At 41.9% G+C, this 15,655-nt stretch overlaps 1 long non-coding RNA gene across 1 annotated transcript in view; it reads right to left on the bottom strand.

Annotated features, from left to right (window-relative positions):
• Nucleotides 1–7,482: 7,482 nt before the first annotated feature.
• LOC309663855 overlaps nucleotides 7,483–15,655 on the bottom strand; it is a 71,324-nt gene continuing 63,151 nt past the window's right edge. Inside the window, exon 5 of the long non-coding RNA XR_014265497.1 lies at nucleotides 7,483–12,672. This is a non-coding gene — a long non-coding RNA (uncharacterized lncRNA). The remainder of the gene's footprint in view (nucleotides 12,673–15,655) is intronic.

Raw genomic sequence — 15,655 nt, 5'->3', positions numbered from 1 at the left:
AAATTCCCCCCAAAGACCTAAAATGGAAAAAAAAAAAACCTGTTTGTGAATTCTCACAGGTGTACTTGATGAATTGAGAGTCCCAGTGGGTTCAGCAAGGGTGTGAGGGTCTCAGGAGAGTCTGAATAATGTGTTTCACCTTATTTGACTCTTTCCCATCAAATTAATAGAGGATTAATTTAGATTTCAAAAAACATAATTGAAATATTCTTATGCATAGAATGATCTACTAAAAACAAATTCATTGCTACATCATGCAAGTCTGAGACAGGCAAATTTAAAACCTTTCTATAGGACCTGTGCACATTTTTATAAAAGACAAAGCAGATGAAGAGTATTTTTCTCATAGAAGGGAAATAGATTGTTTAAACACAGGCATTTTGTAAGTACTCCGTACTTCACAGATATGCAAATCTAGGCTCGATGGTGAAGAGTTAATTATTCTATTAATATCCCTGTTATATTTACTTTTCTAACTTTATAATTTTGTTTCTTTTTTTTTTTTTGACTACAAAATATCAAATCCTTGCAATCCCAAAATACCAGAATCTGTAAGTGTCCTGGATCTTTCTGAACTTGTTTTTAATGCAGAGGAACAGAACAAAACTGCGATAAAACCCTCCAACCCAGGCTTGACTGTTACCAACTTTGCCACTGACCCAACGAGTGACCCAGGGCATATCACTTATCCTCTTGGTGTTGTGTTCCTTCACCTGGAAAATGAAGGTACCATAATAAGGGCTCACCGCCTCACAGGGCTGCAAGGAAGAATCATGATTAATTCATTTCCCACACTCCAAACGAGAATCGTACAGCACAGTAATAAAATACAGGCAGTGAAGACACAGGTGTTTTAGGATTCTTAAGTTAATGAGATAAAGTATTACTTAGCTTTCAGATGCAATGGCAGACATATTTCAAATCTTGGGTATTATTTACCTTTAAACTGGAAAGAATATTTTCCTGGAGAGAGCATTGGGTGGGGCCTCTGGGGAATCTTGGGACCTCGGGTCCATGGCCATCTCATCATGCACCGACTGCCTGAGCTCAAGAAAGACACTCTCTTGCTAATCTTTCGTTTTCCCCATCACCAAAACGAGGAGTCATTTTCCCTGTCCCTAAGTTCCCTGCCAAGCCAGACATTCAAGGATTTCTATCATATTCTTTTTTTCTATAAACAGCAATATAAATTGTTTCATTTTAAAGAATGTCTACATGCGTATAATGGAGTCACTTTGCTGCACAGCAGAGATTGGAACAGCGCTGTAAATCAACTACACTTCAATTAAAAAAAAAAAAAAAGAAAGAGAAATTGCTTCATTTTACCTTACAGATCACTTTTTGGTGGTCAGATTTCCAATGGTAGCCCAGAATTACTTCTATATACACTAAGTTGGGAAACAAAGAAAACATTTACTCTGTTTTTCTCATTATAAAACAAATTCCACAATAAAATTATATGGAAATGTATTTAGAAAGAGATAGTAACACATTATCTTATTTCTCTTGTGAAAACAATTTGGTTACAGTTTCCTTCATAGTTTTATAAGAAGGAGTTATTATAAGTATTTTCCTTCATAGTTTTATAAGTATTATTTTTACTATTAATATTTTAATAAAAACAGGTTTACATGAAATACACTTATTAAAAAATTGTCTTTGTGTTTAAAAATTCTTCCCGGTCAGCAAGTATAAACCTATTGCATTCTTTCTTCTCAAATGCATTAGATTCCTCTGAGTCTGTACCATAATATGGGCATCCTCTTAATAAATTTTTTTGTCTAATTTCCCCAATCACAAATTTCCTGTTCAGAAAACACATAGTATCTTTGTACATGTAAATGACTATTGTAGAATAATTAAACCAAGATAGCAGCTTACAATCATATTTTAGGTTGTGTTTTGGTTTATTAATAAACCAACACATCAGTATCCACCATTTAGTCAAATATGGCTCAACACACTGTCCTGAAAGGCAAGTGAGGGGTACACCGAATGTAAGTTATCATATATGATAAAAACTTAATTAGCCATTTGCCTCAAAATGATTATATCTCTTTTAAAATATCTGCCTCCTTTGTTTGCTATAAATATTCATTTAGATATATAAAATATACTAAGCAGCATTTTGTCTGCATCCCATCAAGCAAATTCACTGAGGCGTGAGGGCTATATAAGCAGTAGAGCGGAAGACCATGCTATTACATGGATAGATGCTCCCGAGTTACTGAGGCAAGACAAAAACAATCTTGGGAACATGGATTTTGGAATATGCTGAAGCAGCCATGTTTGGGGGGATGGGGGAAAAAAGGGGATTGCTCATAAATAGGAAAAATACCGATGTCATGATATTCCATAAAATTGAGTGTGCTTAGTCTGATTCACACAAATTGTTACTGTTATGCTATCTGCCTATCAGATATTTTAAATTCATCAAGAAGCCACGGTCAGTTAAGAGACCTCCATAATGGAACGTTTTCTAAGATGATTTTCTTTTAATCACCTAAAGGTCTAATAGGGTGGTTGGCCTGCTTCCCTAATAAAATTTAAATAGCTTTGCCACAGGTCAAAGTGAAGTTGGCCATCCTACAAGGAGTTCATCTGTGACATCCATAATAGCTGCCCAGTCTCAAGGGACTATTTGAGGTTACTGCTTCTGTCAGAAAATAAATAATCACACACACACACACACACACACACACACACACATGCATGCACACGCAATGCGAGCAGCAGTTTCCTAGCCAAACAAATTTCAATCCATAGTCTGTGACTTTGCCTTATTAAGGCCTGAGACAGCAGCACAACCTCGTTCTACATCCTCCTGGCCTGGCACACCTCATGATTCCTTCCTCACCCACTGCAGAGGTCAGAGTTTCCCTGCGGGAGGCACCACAGCCAGAGACCAGCAGCTCAGGACCTCTCTGCAGGCCCCATTCTTATCCCCTGGGCTATGGCCTTGACTCTCTAGTGGTCCTGTGGCCTACCTCCCATTTCCTATCCCTCTGCTTCATCCATGCCTCTGCTGTACTTTCTGCTTGGCTTTTAGTGGTGTCTTCCGCCTTGAATTCTTAGGAATTAATCCCTCGGGCCCATTCTCCAATGCTGAGCCCAGATCCCAGGGCCTAAGGCCCTTATCTGGGAGGAGATTGAACCTACACAGTTGACATGCCTTTAATTGGTAATCACACATGGCACACGTGTGCAAGGGCACACACACATATGCACACATGTTAATAAATTTATCTAGCCATGTATGGGTGAGCCTTCCCAGTTACTCCTACAAGTAAAGCTCAAAAGACTTCCCAGGACTTGGCTTCTCTCCCTCCATATCTTCGATCTGTTTTCTCTTTGTGCGTAACCTTACTGTGCGCACGGTAGTAAGGTGAGATGGCCATGGCGGCTCTAGTCCTTCAAGTTCAAGTCCAGCAAAAAAAGTCTCTGCCCCATCCCTGAATTCTCAGGCACACATTTGATTGTACTTTACTGGCTTTCAATCTGTCTCGTGACATTCCCTGAACCAACGGTAGTGGCCAGAAAATTATAAACACTGATGCCTTCCAAATTCACCTGAAGCACAGGTTGAAGATTGGAGAGAATCTCCAGGGAGACTCTAGATTTACTGCTGGAAGAAGAGAGAGTGAATGTTGGGGTGAATGATCAAGTACCTGGATGTTAAGATAACCAATTGCTTCATATCTTTGTGCCAGTTATAGAAATTCAGAAGCAGTTCAATCAAGAGTTTCTAACGACTCACAGACTCAGACAGTAGGAAGCCTCAGCAAGCATGTAGCTCCTGGCTATTCAAAATATGCTTCCCAGACCAGCAGCAATAGCATCACCAGGAAGCTTGTTAGAGTTACAGCACCTCAGACTCCCTGGACCTGTTGAATCAGAATCTGAATTTTAACAGTCTCCAGTATGTACAGTAAAGTTGAAAATTAATGATACAAACTTAACTCTCAGTTTACAGATATGGAACCCGGGATGAGGCAAATGAAGATCCTTGGCTGAAGTCATACAGCCAGTGAGTGGGAAATAGAATCCAGGTCTCTTGTCATTCGTGGAAGGCTTCACTCCAAGTTGACACTACTTTGCATAGTCAACTTTTCAACCAATCACAATTATGTTTTTAATTATGTACTTATTATTAAAACATACAGGGGCTTCCCTGGTGGCGCAGTGGCTAAGAATCCACTGCCAATGCAGGGGACACGGGTTCGAACCCTGGTCCAGGAAGATCCCACATGCAGCGGAGCAACAAAACCCGTGCGCCATAACTACTGAGCCTGCGCTCTAGACCCTGTGAGCCACAACTACTGAGCCCGTGTGCCACAACTACTGAAGCTCGCACGCCTAGAACCCATGCTCCGCAACAAAAGTAGCCACCGCAATGAGAAGCCCCTGCACCGCAACGAAGAGTAGCCCCCGCGCGCTGCAACTAGAGAAAGCCCGCGCGCAACAACGAAGACCCAACGCAGCCAAAAATAAATAAATAAAATAAAATAAATTTTAAAATAAATAAATAAAACATACATATCAGGATAGAAGTCAGCATAGCATAATGGTTCAGAAGTAGAACTCTGCAGCCAAAGAGGCCTGGATTCAAATCTCACCTCTAGCATTTTCTACCTCAGAAATTTGGGAAAGTTATTTGACTGCTGTGAAATGCAATTTCTCAGTTACCTACCTTATAGAATTACTATAGGAATTGAAAAAGACAGGCATCTATGTATATTATAGACATTAAACACTTAATCAGTATTTTGAGCACGCAGAGCTTAAAAATATTATTTTTATCATTATTTTTCATAGAATAACTTTTTCCACCCATTTCTTCTTTTCATCTCTATCTTCTCAGGCATCAGTAATACAAAGGTGGATAAAAATGAGTGTCTGCCATCCTGGAGACTATATTCTATCAGAGGAGACAGAATAGCAACAAACTGGGCTGTGACAAATGCAAAACCGTCAGCATGCACGAAGCGCCACCAAACCACAGAGAAGAAGCAATTAATTTTGCCTACAAAGGAGAACAAGCTCCTCAGAAAAAATCATACAGTCTGCACCTGGAGGGGGCCTGGGCGTTCATCAAGGTATTCCATTACATTTAGTTTTTGAGGAATTAACATGTGTGTGGTGTTGACAGTTGAGGGCATTAAAAAATAAATAAGATAACGCCCCCAACAGCATCATAGGATCTTAAACTGCTGATGGAGGCTGTGCGGCTCAGCCAACATCTCCCCCAGGTCCTTCCCGTTAAGTGGGGCTGTGAAACGAGTTGTGTAATGAAGCAGGGGTAGAAGTGTTGTGTGTCCGATCCAGAGCAGAGTGTGGAAGAGAGGGCCCAAGAACACACATTCCATTTGGTGCAGTTAGAAGATGGTGGAGCTTTGTGATAGCTCCTTGATAAGAGTCCCCTGCTGCCCAAGTGAGTCATGCTATGTGGGTGAGAAATACACTTCGGTGGGGATAAATCGCTCTGACTTAGGGGTTGCTTGTTACCATAGCATAACCCAGAACACCTGACTCATGTGGGATGATAACGTTCATGGAGGGTAACTGCTGATTTTAAAGTGAAGAAAACCATAGCTTCTTCAGAAGGGGCGGGGGGGACTTCCCTGGTGGTCCAGTCATTAAGACTTTGCCTTCCAATGCAGGGGGTGTGAGTTCCATCCCTCCTCAGGGAGGTAAGACCCCGCATGCCTCAGGGCCAATAAAATCAAAACATAAAACAGAAGCAATATTGTAACAAATTCAATAAAGACTTTTAAAAAAATGGTCCACGTCAAAAAAAAAAAGGCGGCGCAGTGGGAGGGGATTGGCCTTAGAGAAGGTGGTGGGGGGGGGGAGGATTCTTACTAAACCTACCAAAGTGTTTTACTAAACAACACTTTCTAATCATATTTCCCTGCTCACACAACAGTTTTTTTTTCAGAATTTAATCTTGAAATCCTCCTAAGGACGCACACTTTCTCATGGCCAATGAAACCACCGTACATCACTGGGTCATAGTGCATGTCAGTGTTACAAAAACAGTTATGAATTGCCTTAAGCAAAGCAAATCCATCTGTGCACCTTTGCGTGCTACTTCAAAGCCACCCGACCATCTAAAGTCAAACTTCTTAGGATTAAATAGGCTACGAGGTTGAGGCACCAGCAAGTGTCACTTTTAACCTCTAGCAAATTTTCACAGCCCAGTGGCAAACTCCTCCCAGATAACATTTCTAATGGGAGGGTGACATACTTCTAACTAAAGCAGTTCCAATGTGCCACTATAATAACCTATTTCTTTTGATTGCATTTATTTTTAATGATTATTTTCCCTGAGTGCCAATCCAACCTGTGCTGCCAGCCCAGAAAGAGGGGGAGGGGAGGAAGCCAGGACCAAGAACGTTGTCTTGGGCTGCACTGCCACCTAGAGGTACCACTGAAGAACTGACACATTGCTCTTCAAAGAGCAGTGGCCGGCTGTTTGGTTAAAAGGGGACCTTTCTCCCACTGCGCGGGGCTGGGTGAAATAACTGAAATGATTCCCTCAGCTTCACTTAAACAAAATATATTATAAAATATACAATCATAAAATATATAATAACTTTTCACTGAAAACACCCACGGTGGCCCTAAAGAGGAAGATCCTTTAAAGAATGGTTCGGAGGAGCTCTTGGAAAATACACAGTTCTTTTCATTACAACAGTTAGATTTGCAGCTTGAACTGAATAGCTGGAAAATCATTTGGAAATGGATTGTTACAAAAGTCTGAATAGGTCCATCTGGTCAGAACCACACTTCAATTGCAAAAATGAAATTTATTCAAAAGTTATTCAGGTTCAAATCAGAAGCCAGGGAGTATTGTGGGCATAGAAAAAAGGACAAGGCTGATGATGTTTTATTGATTACTGAAGTTCTGCAAATGACAGAATCTGACGGGTGTATTCCTAATTGTCATTATTTCAAGGGCAAACTCAAAAGTCTGTTGTTGACAAGGTCTTTGACTTTCTCCTCAGGCAATGTCAGCTTGTACACAAATGCAAGCCATTTAAAATAAACCTGAAGAACTTGTATTTCATGAGGACGTTATTTCCAAATGATTAATGCAATGAACACACAAGTTCAGGAAAAAGATAATTTAGGCAGGCTTTTGGAAGGGTAATGATTTAGTCAACATTACTAATGATACTTGCAATAAAAGAGGGGCAAAAGCTGGAGACAAATCATTCAAGAGCTTGGGGATTTTCAGCTGCAATCTCTTTGTGACATTTTAAGACAAGAACTATAGGCTCCGCTTTGAATCGAAGGAGCACGTGTACGCTCGGGAACACACCCCAGGACCACAGGCTGTGTGGCTCCCTTCGTTTGCATCATTTCTCCGAGATCAAAACACCTAGGGTTTTGATGTTGAAAGAACAAGAGAGCAAAGCCACAAAAAAAAGAAAAAAACATGTATTTTGCCGTGCAAAAAATCCTACTACCCCTACAAATACAAAATTCAATATTAGGCAAATTAATAGTTCAACTCATTGGAAGATGGTTATTTTCAGAAGGGCAAAACAGCACAGTTAAAATAACTGTTTACATTTTTGAGTACTTAACAATGGTCCTGGTGCTATCTTAGGGCTTTACTCATTTGGTCCTCAAGCAACGGAGTACGGTGGACACTATCACATCCCCATTTTACAGATGAGGACAGTGAGGTCCAGAGAGGTTAAACAAACTTAAAGATAGAGCCTAGATCACCAGGTAGTTAGTCTGTCTCCAGAGTCTGTACTTGTAAATACCATGCTAAGCTATCTCATTAAAGAACATTTTCTACGGGACAACACAAGAAACTACAGCTTTTTCCAGTGCAATTGTTCAAGATGATGCCTCCAATTGATGTCAGTCATTGCCTTCCTAGGGACCACTTCTGCTGCCACTTCTGTAGGTTTCCTTTCCTGCTCAGATGCCCATTCAGTCAGATCACCTAAGAGCAGAGGCCATAAACCCTATCAGTGTTCAGGACCTAATGGCTTTCTCTCGTGGATCCTTCTCTGGTTGGAGCTGAGCCAGCCCATTCTTCAGTCACCCCACAAGGAATTTCTTTTTCCCACCAGAGTCCACAGGCCTTCCCCTCCTAGGCCTTGGGCAAAGGTGATTTTCTGAAGTCAATTCAGTATCATTTCTGAGGTAGGTACTCAATAAACATTTGAATAGGATCAATGGAGGTATTTCTGAAGCTTAATCAAGCCAGAGGCGGTTCCTGGCAGCTCTTCTAACCTCACCCAAGACCCCTGATGGCTGAAGATAGAAAGTGGTCAATGGCCTACAGGCATTCATTGTTTTCTCCAAGATGCCCTCTGAAAAAACTGAAACACTGAAAAGTCTCAAAATAAGGATTTTACTGGTTCAAAAAAAAATCAGGGCTTCCCTGGTGGCGCAGTGGTTGAGAATCTGCCTGCCAATGCATGGGACACGGGTTCGATCCCTATTCTGGGAAGATTCCCACATGCCACGGAGCAACTAAGCCCGTGCGCTACAACTACTGAGCCTGTGCTCTAGAGCCCGCGAGCCACAACTACTGAAGCCCGCATGCCTAGAGCCCGCGCTCCACAACAAGAGAAGCCACCGCAATGAGCAGCCCCCGCTCACCGCAACTAGAGAAAGCCCATGTGCAGCAATGAACACCCAACGAAGCCAAAAATAAATAAGTAAATAAATTTTTTTTAAAAATCAGCCAAGAGAAATAAGACTCATCTGCAAATGTCATTAAACTAAACGCCTCTTTGCTGTAGATCCTTTCCAGTGAGGGTGAAAGGGAGGTCATTTAATTGTAACCCCCAGAAGCTGCCCCTGATAATGCAACATGTTCAGTTGGTTTAATTGTTAAGTCTTATGCTATCAGGATATGATAAAATCTAAATTATCCATAGGGTTGGGGAAAAGGAAAGTAGAGGGAAATGAAATTCCCAGGCACATCCCTAAAATGAATCCCATCGGACCATAGCTTCTGTTTCTCTGGTTCAGAAGTATTGAATGAATGAATGAACAAAAGAACCAACAAATCAACCAATGAAGAAACAACTGAAGAAACCAAGATGCCCTGGGCCAATCAAAGGTAAAAGGTCACCACAGGCAGCCCCAGTAGTACATCTACACAGTGGACAACCACGTAGACCATTCCCTCCTTACGCCTAGGCAGTGGCTGCTGCCAAGAGATGCACGTTGTCTAGTGACCTGGCTGGCCTGGCCAGGAGTCGGCAGGCTCCAGCAAGCTGAGCTCCGCAGAGCCAGAGAACGTGCATGGCATTGCGCCCAAGAGAGAGCACCGGAGATGGAAGCCAGAGGAGCCTGTCTGAAACAGGTTTTCAGGACAAAGGAGGCTGGTGGTGGGTATTGGGAGTCAAGAGAGAGCCAAGGTGAGGATCCAAGAGGCCAGTGAGCCAAAGAAGATTGGGCCAAGCACATTAGAGTAGATGCGCAGGAGGGCTGTTTGTGCCAGCACCGAGACCACAAGTATTTTATTTGTTTGGCTGGGCTTTCTTTGTGCTTTGTGTTTATTTTTTAACATAGGTAATACATGTACATGGAGCAAATCTCAAAAGTTTCCAAAGGGTATACCAAATGGTAATCTCATTCTCACCCTTGGCCATCAGTTCCCCAATTTTCCTCCCCTGAATTTCTTCTGGATACTTCCACAGGTAGCCTTTCCATATATAAGCATAAATGTATCTACATCCTATATATCACAAGCCATATCATATTGTACTTATCAGTCTGTATCTTTCTTTTACATTTACCAGGACATCTTAGAAATGGTTCCATAACAGTATATGTAGAGCTGGTTCATCCTGATGGCTGCATAATATTTCATTGTACAGACACACCACAATTTATCATGTTTTTTAAAAGGTATATTTAGTTCCTGTGCAAACTTTGCTGTAGCAGAGAATGCTGCAGTGATACGCATTTTGGATGTGTATGAATGTATCTGTAAAAGTGAAACAGGTAGGTTAATAAAGAGTAAGTGCATTTTAAATTGTGATATGTATTGTCAAATTATTCTCCAAAGAGGTGATACAAATTAATATGCCAAACCATGAGTGTGCCTGTTTCCCCAAACACTTGCCAACAAATAGGAAGAGTGAGATAGTATTATTGTTTTAATATGCATTTTTCTTATAATGAATGATGCTGTATAAATTTCATATGATAAAAACTGATGGAGACTTTAGGATTTCTTGGCATCTCATGTGTTACAGAGGATTAGACCCATTTCACAAGTGTGTGGGCAAAGGGGCCCATACTCTGGGATCCGAGACACCTGGGTTTGGAGTTTGAGATGAGGTCCCCTTGATGGAGCACCTACTATGTGCAGACACGCTTGCCCCTCACAACAAGCAGAAACTTGCTCTTCCACAGTGCTATTATTTATCTGAAAAAAGCTGATTAAATGGCTTTTCTAAAGCTACATGGCTGATAAAGGGAAGAGCTAGGATTGCAATCCAAGTCAGTTGTAACCACACTCTGTGCTCTTTCTGCGTCCTGGCATTACTAACTGCTAACTTGGAGCAACAAGGCCAGCAGATTTGAAATCAGAAAACCTAGGTATGTCCATCTGCTACTCACTAGCTGTGCGACCTTGGGTAAATGATAACCTCTTTAGGGGCGGGGGAGGTCCTCAGGTTTCTCAAAGAATTTGTCAAAAAGCTGGAGTTGTTACCTTCAAGTCCTTCCAGGCCTCAGTCTGTAGTACCTTGTAATATGGCAAAAATTCAGATGTCCTGTAGGGAAAAGAAAAGCAAAAGCCCTGGCCTATGCAAATGCATCATCATCAGCTCCTAAAATTTCACAGCTGATTATCTTCAAAAACCTCATTTAGGGGCTTCCCTGGTGGCGCAGTGGTTGAGAATCTGCCTGCCAATGCAGGGGACACGGGTTCGAGCCCTGGTCTGGGAAGATCCCACATGCCACGGAGCAACTAGGCCCGTGAGCCACAACTACTGAGCCTGCGCATCTGGAGCCTGTGCTCCGCAACAAGAGAGGCCGCAATAGTGAGAGGCCCGCACACCGCGATGAAGAGTGGCCCCCGCTCACCACAACTAGAGAAAGCCCTCGCACAGAAACGAAGACCCAACACAGCCAAAAATAACAAATTAATTAATTAATTAATTAATTTTTTTAAAAAACACCTCATTTAGAAACAGACCACCCTATTCTAAACTTTGTCCTGAGTGCCACCAGCACGCATGAAGGAAGCATTTTTCCTCTTTCATTCATCTCCTTAGAAGAGTTCCTCTATAATTTTTTTCCTTTTCTTTTTTCTTCTCCCGCTACCTAAATAGGGAGTCATCTTACGCTTAGAAACCACAACTGAAGACAAATTTTCTTCTACACAACAGTTCATTTGTGTGTTGCTCCTTCATTTTAAACACTTTGAAGGCTTATGACTTTTCTTTTTTGTTATTGTTTCTTAATATATTTCTCTCATTTGGCTTTTTGAATTCCCTGGAGAGGCCCTTACATCCTGGCTCGATCTGTCCTGAGAATTGGGAAGGCGGCAGCAGCCTGCAGCCCTCTTCTGCATGGTATGAACAGGCAGGTGAGAGGAAGCAAAAGCAGAGCTCCCCAAAGATCCAGGCTGCCCAGGCCCAGCAAACCCTTCTAGAGAAGAAGGTCATCATGCTCATTATGGAAAAGTGCCTCAAGGAGGAAAACTCTCTGCAAATGAACGGCTCACATTTGTCTAACTCCCTGACGTCACTGTCATATACCCCATTCATTGATGGTAGATGCAAGGGGCTGGACAACAGCCTAGCAAAGAGCCAGAAAAAAACGTCTGCTTTGATCACAGACTAGGTGTCTAGCAATGTGCAAAGTACTTAAACTTTCTGTACCTTTTCACCTAAATTGCTCTTAATATAGATAAGATAGATGAAGAAACTAAAACTCAAAATGAGTTATGTAAATTGCTCACGGGCACAGTTGGAAGTGGCAGAAGTAGACTTGAAGGCCAGGTCTGTCAGCTTGTACCCAGGGACTTCTGTCCCAACTCCTGAGGATTCCTAGGTCCTGAAGTCAGTTCTCATCTAAAGCAGAAATTATCAACGGGGCAATATTGGCCCCAGATGGGACAAACTGCTTCTTGTAACAGTATATAAACAAATTTAAACTGTATATAAACACAGATGTGCATGTAGTATATAAACAAATTTCTAAGATATCTATGGTATAAAATTTCATGTGGGAGGCAACTAGGAAAACATGTCTAAATGACTCTTTAGTGAGATGATAATGAGAAAAAGTTGAGAAACACTGCTCTAGGCATACACCTGATGCAGGTCTTCTGTGCCTTCTACTGTATCATGCTGCCTCCTATTCGGCCTATTAGGCTGTTTCCATTAGACATATAAACCTCTTCCAATTAAGTGCTGCTAAACTTAAATGATCAATTAGTGAGCAGCTGATTTTAAAATCGAAGCAGCCCATAGTTACCTTACAAAATTTAGGTTGGGAAGCATTCAAGTCAGGCTCTATCAAGGTGCGAGCACCAACATTTGGGTTCAAACCATTTTCTCATTCTGGTCTTACCTCTCCTTGCTGCTCTCTCCTACCCCTGACTTTCCACTGTCTTTCCTCCACCTTCCTCTCTCTTCATGTTCTCCAAAGTCCACACAGGACATGATCTGAACTGGGCTTCAGAGGACAAGACCAGCCTGGGTAAGTTCATTAGCACAAAAAGCAGAGCCACTGTGGGTCCCCTCCTCTCTCATTACCAGCTCAACTCTTTACGTGAAATCAGAGCTGGGGAAATGATCACAACTTAATTCAAGCCAACCCAGCAGGAATTTACTGTTCACGAGAGGACCTGGGAAGGGGTGATGCTAGAGTGATATGGGTCCTTGGGGAGCTGTTGATCTCTGCCCCACATTTTCCCCTTGAATCCCAGCTTTTCAGACAGAACTTTCTTACCCTCTACTATCTGATTTCTTCAGTCCTCTTCATCTTGCCTAAGAACCCCAAAATAACTCCAAACAGAACCCTAAATATTATCGTTGTTCTTTCAGTAATTGAAAATTACTGAAATTTTCAATACTTCTCAGTTCTCTGAGGCTGATCTCAATGGCTGCCTGATTCCAAAGACTTATTATCATTTCCTCTCCCCACAGTGTTTCCTGCCATCACTGCGTGCATTGAAGGGGTAACCACAGATGTCACCATGGATGTCACCTGTCCTCGACTGCTGTTCTGAAAAGTGGATGAACCTGTGTGAATGGGATGGGGGAATCACTGAGCTTCCTAATGGAACTGCTGGCCTGTGATTTCCTAGAAGGTAAAACATTGTTCTATGCACCTGTTTGGTCCTCTCTTCCCCACCACCCTCGCTACTCAAAGCTTCTGGCTGTAGCAGGAATTCTGGAAATGTTTTGAGGACTGTATTTGTTTCCTAGGGCAACCATAACCAATTACCACAAACTAGGTGGCTTAAAACAACACAAATGTATTCTCAGTTCTGGAGGCCAGAAGTCCAAAATCAAGGAGTTGGCAGGTCCAGGCTCTCTCTAAAGGCTCTAAGGGTGAATCTGTTCCATGCCTTCCTCTTAGTTTCTGGTGTTGCTGGCGATCCTTGGGGTCCCTTTATTTTGTAGCTGCATCACTCTAACCTCAGACTCCGTCATCACACACTATTCTCCCTACCTGCTTGTCTGCCTTCTCCTCTTCTGATGAGGACACCAGTCACATTGGATTAGGGACCACCCTAGTCAGGTAGGACCTCATCTGAATTTGAGTATCTGTAAAGACCCTATTTCCAGGTAAGGTCACATTCACCAATACCAAAGTTTAGGATTTCCATATATCTTCTGGAGGGGATACAATTTGACCCACATCTGTGATTTAATGGAAAAAGCAAGTAAGTGCGTAAGTGCATACTTCACAGAAAAAAGAAAGGAAGAAGAAATGAAAAGAAAGGGAAAAACTGGGTTTTTCATAAGATGCATATGATACTTTCATAAGTATCATATCAAAAGGAAAAAAAGCCATCTCAGCTAGGTTTTCTGAATTTATGTTCTGATGAGTCATTATGCAATTTGTATTCCTTTATGTAACTGACACACATGAACAGCTCTTTTCCCCTAAGACTTTTGGTTAATTTCCTACCTCTTTTGCCTACTAGGTTGCTTTTTTTTTTTTTTTTTTTTAAATTACCTGACAGTGAGTGCTTCGCATTAAATACCCCAAGTATTTTAGGTTAAGGTCTAGTTTGGGAAAAAATTTTACTTCTATGCTTAACAGGGGAGTCACTAGTGACTGGACCATATGCCTCTAGTTGTCCTTTCCTTCTGTGCCTTGAAACAAAAACCCCACACCCTTTGTGCCTTTACCTTTGCACTCAAGAGAAATGGAAGGAAGGGAGGGGAAAAGAGCTGGCCCACACTCTCAGCTCCTAGTCCTGCAAAGCAGAAGGAAGAGTGTTGGCTTGAAGACGGGAGCCCTGGACTCTGGGTCCAGCTCTGAAACAACACCAGACAGTCACAGGCTCTCCCCAAATACCAGTTACCTCACCAGTTAAATACAAGGTGCTTAGAATGGAAAATCTCTAAAATCCCTCTTAGCACGGGCATTCATTCTATCCCGGGTGTCCACACACTGGGTTAGGCCCATGGAGAGGAGAGCATTTCTTCTGCTCACCAGCCAGTTGGGAAATCACGAACTGGTTCTTAGGAGAATTTGAGAGCTTCCAATACTCAAGATGGAGGGAGAAAAACCCTATAGAAACCATAGTCGCTCCAAAACAAAAACTGAAAGAGACCTGGCCTGCCACAGGGCAAAGGCCATTGAGATGACTGTCTTGAATCTGAATCTGAGCATTGGCTACATTACAATCTTATCTCTCCTTCCAAGGAGTCAAGACAATAGAAAGAAAAGATGTTTCCTATGATTTTTTAAAGTATATATAATAATCATTGTCATGAAATATTTTCTTCTCCAAGATCATTTAGACTCAGTAAATCTGGGTGATCTTTAAGACATACTTTGTCTGAGGCAGGGTGCTATAGTGGAAAGACTCAAACAGACCTAGGTGGAATCCTACCTCTGCCATTTAGGCCCTTAATCAATTGAGCTAAGTCACTCATCTTGGTTAAGCCTGTTTCCTCTTCTGTTAAAACAGGAGTTATTGCAAGGATACAGTGAGAAAATACGTAGGAAGCTTGTAGGACACAGTAAACACTTAGGAAATACTTGGTTTTCTGACTAAAATAAGAAAAGTATGTCCTCTCCGTACCTTGCCCAAATCTAAGCTAGCCACAAGTCTGGTAGATGCTCTATGGTACCGTCTGGTAGATACCTAGCTCCCTTTATGATAGATCATCTGCACAAGGTCAGTTGTACATGCCGTGATGTGTATTTTTAGTCGTTCATCTGTGTACTTGCCCAGTGCTCCCACTGAAATCTCATCGAGTCTACAATCTCTGGAGTTATAAACTCCTCAAAGGACCATATCCATTTACAGCCATTTGGACAGGCTCTAAAATGATAAGAGGCACAGAGTACACATTAACCCAATGGATGGCAGAGAAGCCCATGGGAACACACATTCTCCCAGTCACTACACAGCTGGAATTTATCAATGGCTCCATTCTCTCCAGCAGCAGAGGAGATGGCCTCTTTTGTGATC

The sequence above is a fragment of the Balaenoptera physalus genome (genome assembly GCF_965194825.1).
Source record: "Balaenoptera physalus genome assembly, chromosome: 7".
Taxonomy (NCBI): Eukaryota; Metazoa; Chordata; class Mammalia; order Artiodactyla; family Balaenopteridae; genus Balaenoptera; species Balaenoptera physalus.
This window is presented reverse-complemented; position numbering and strand designations above follow the sequence as displayed.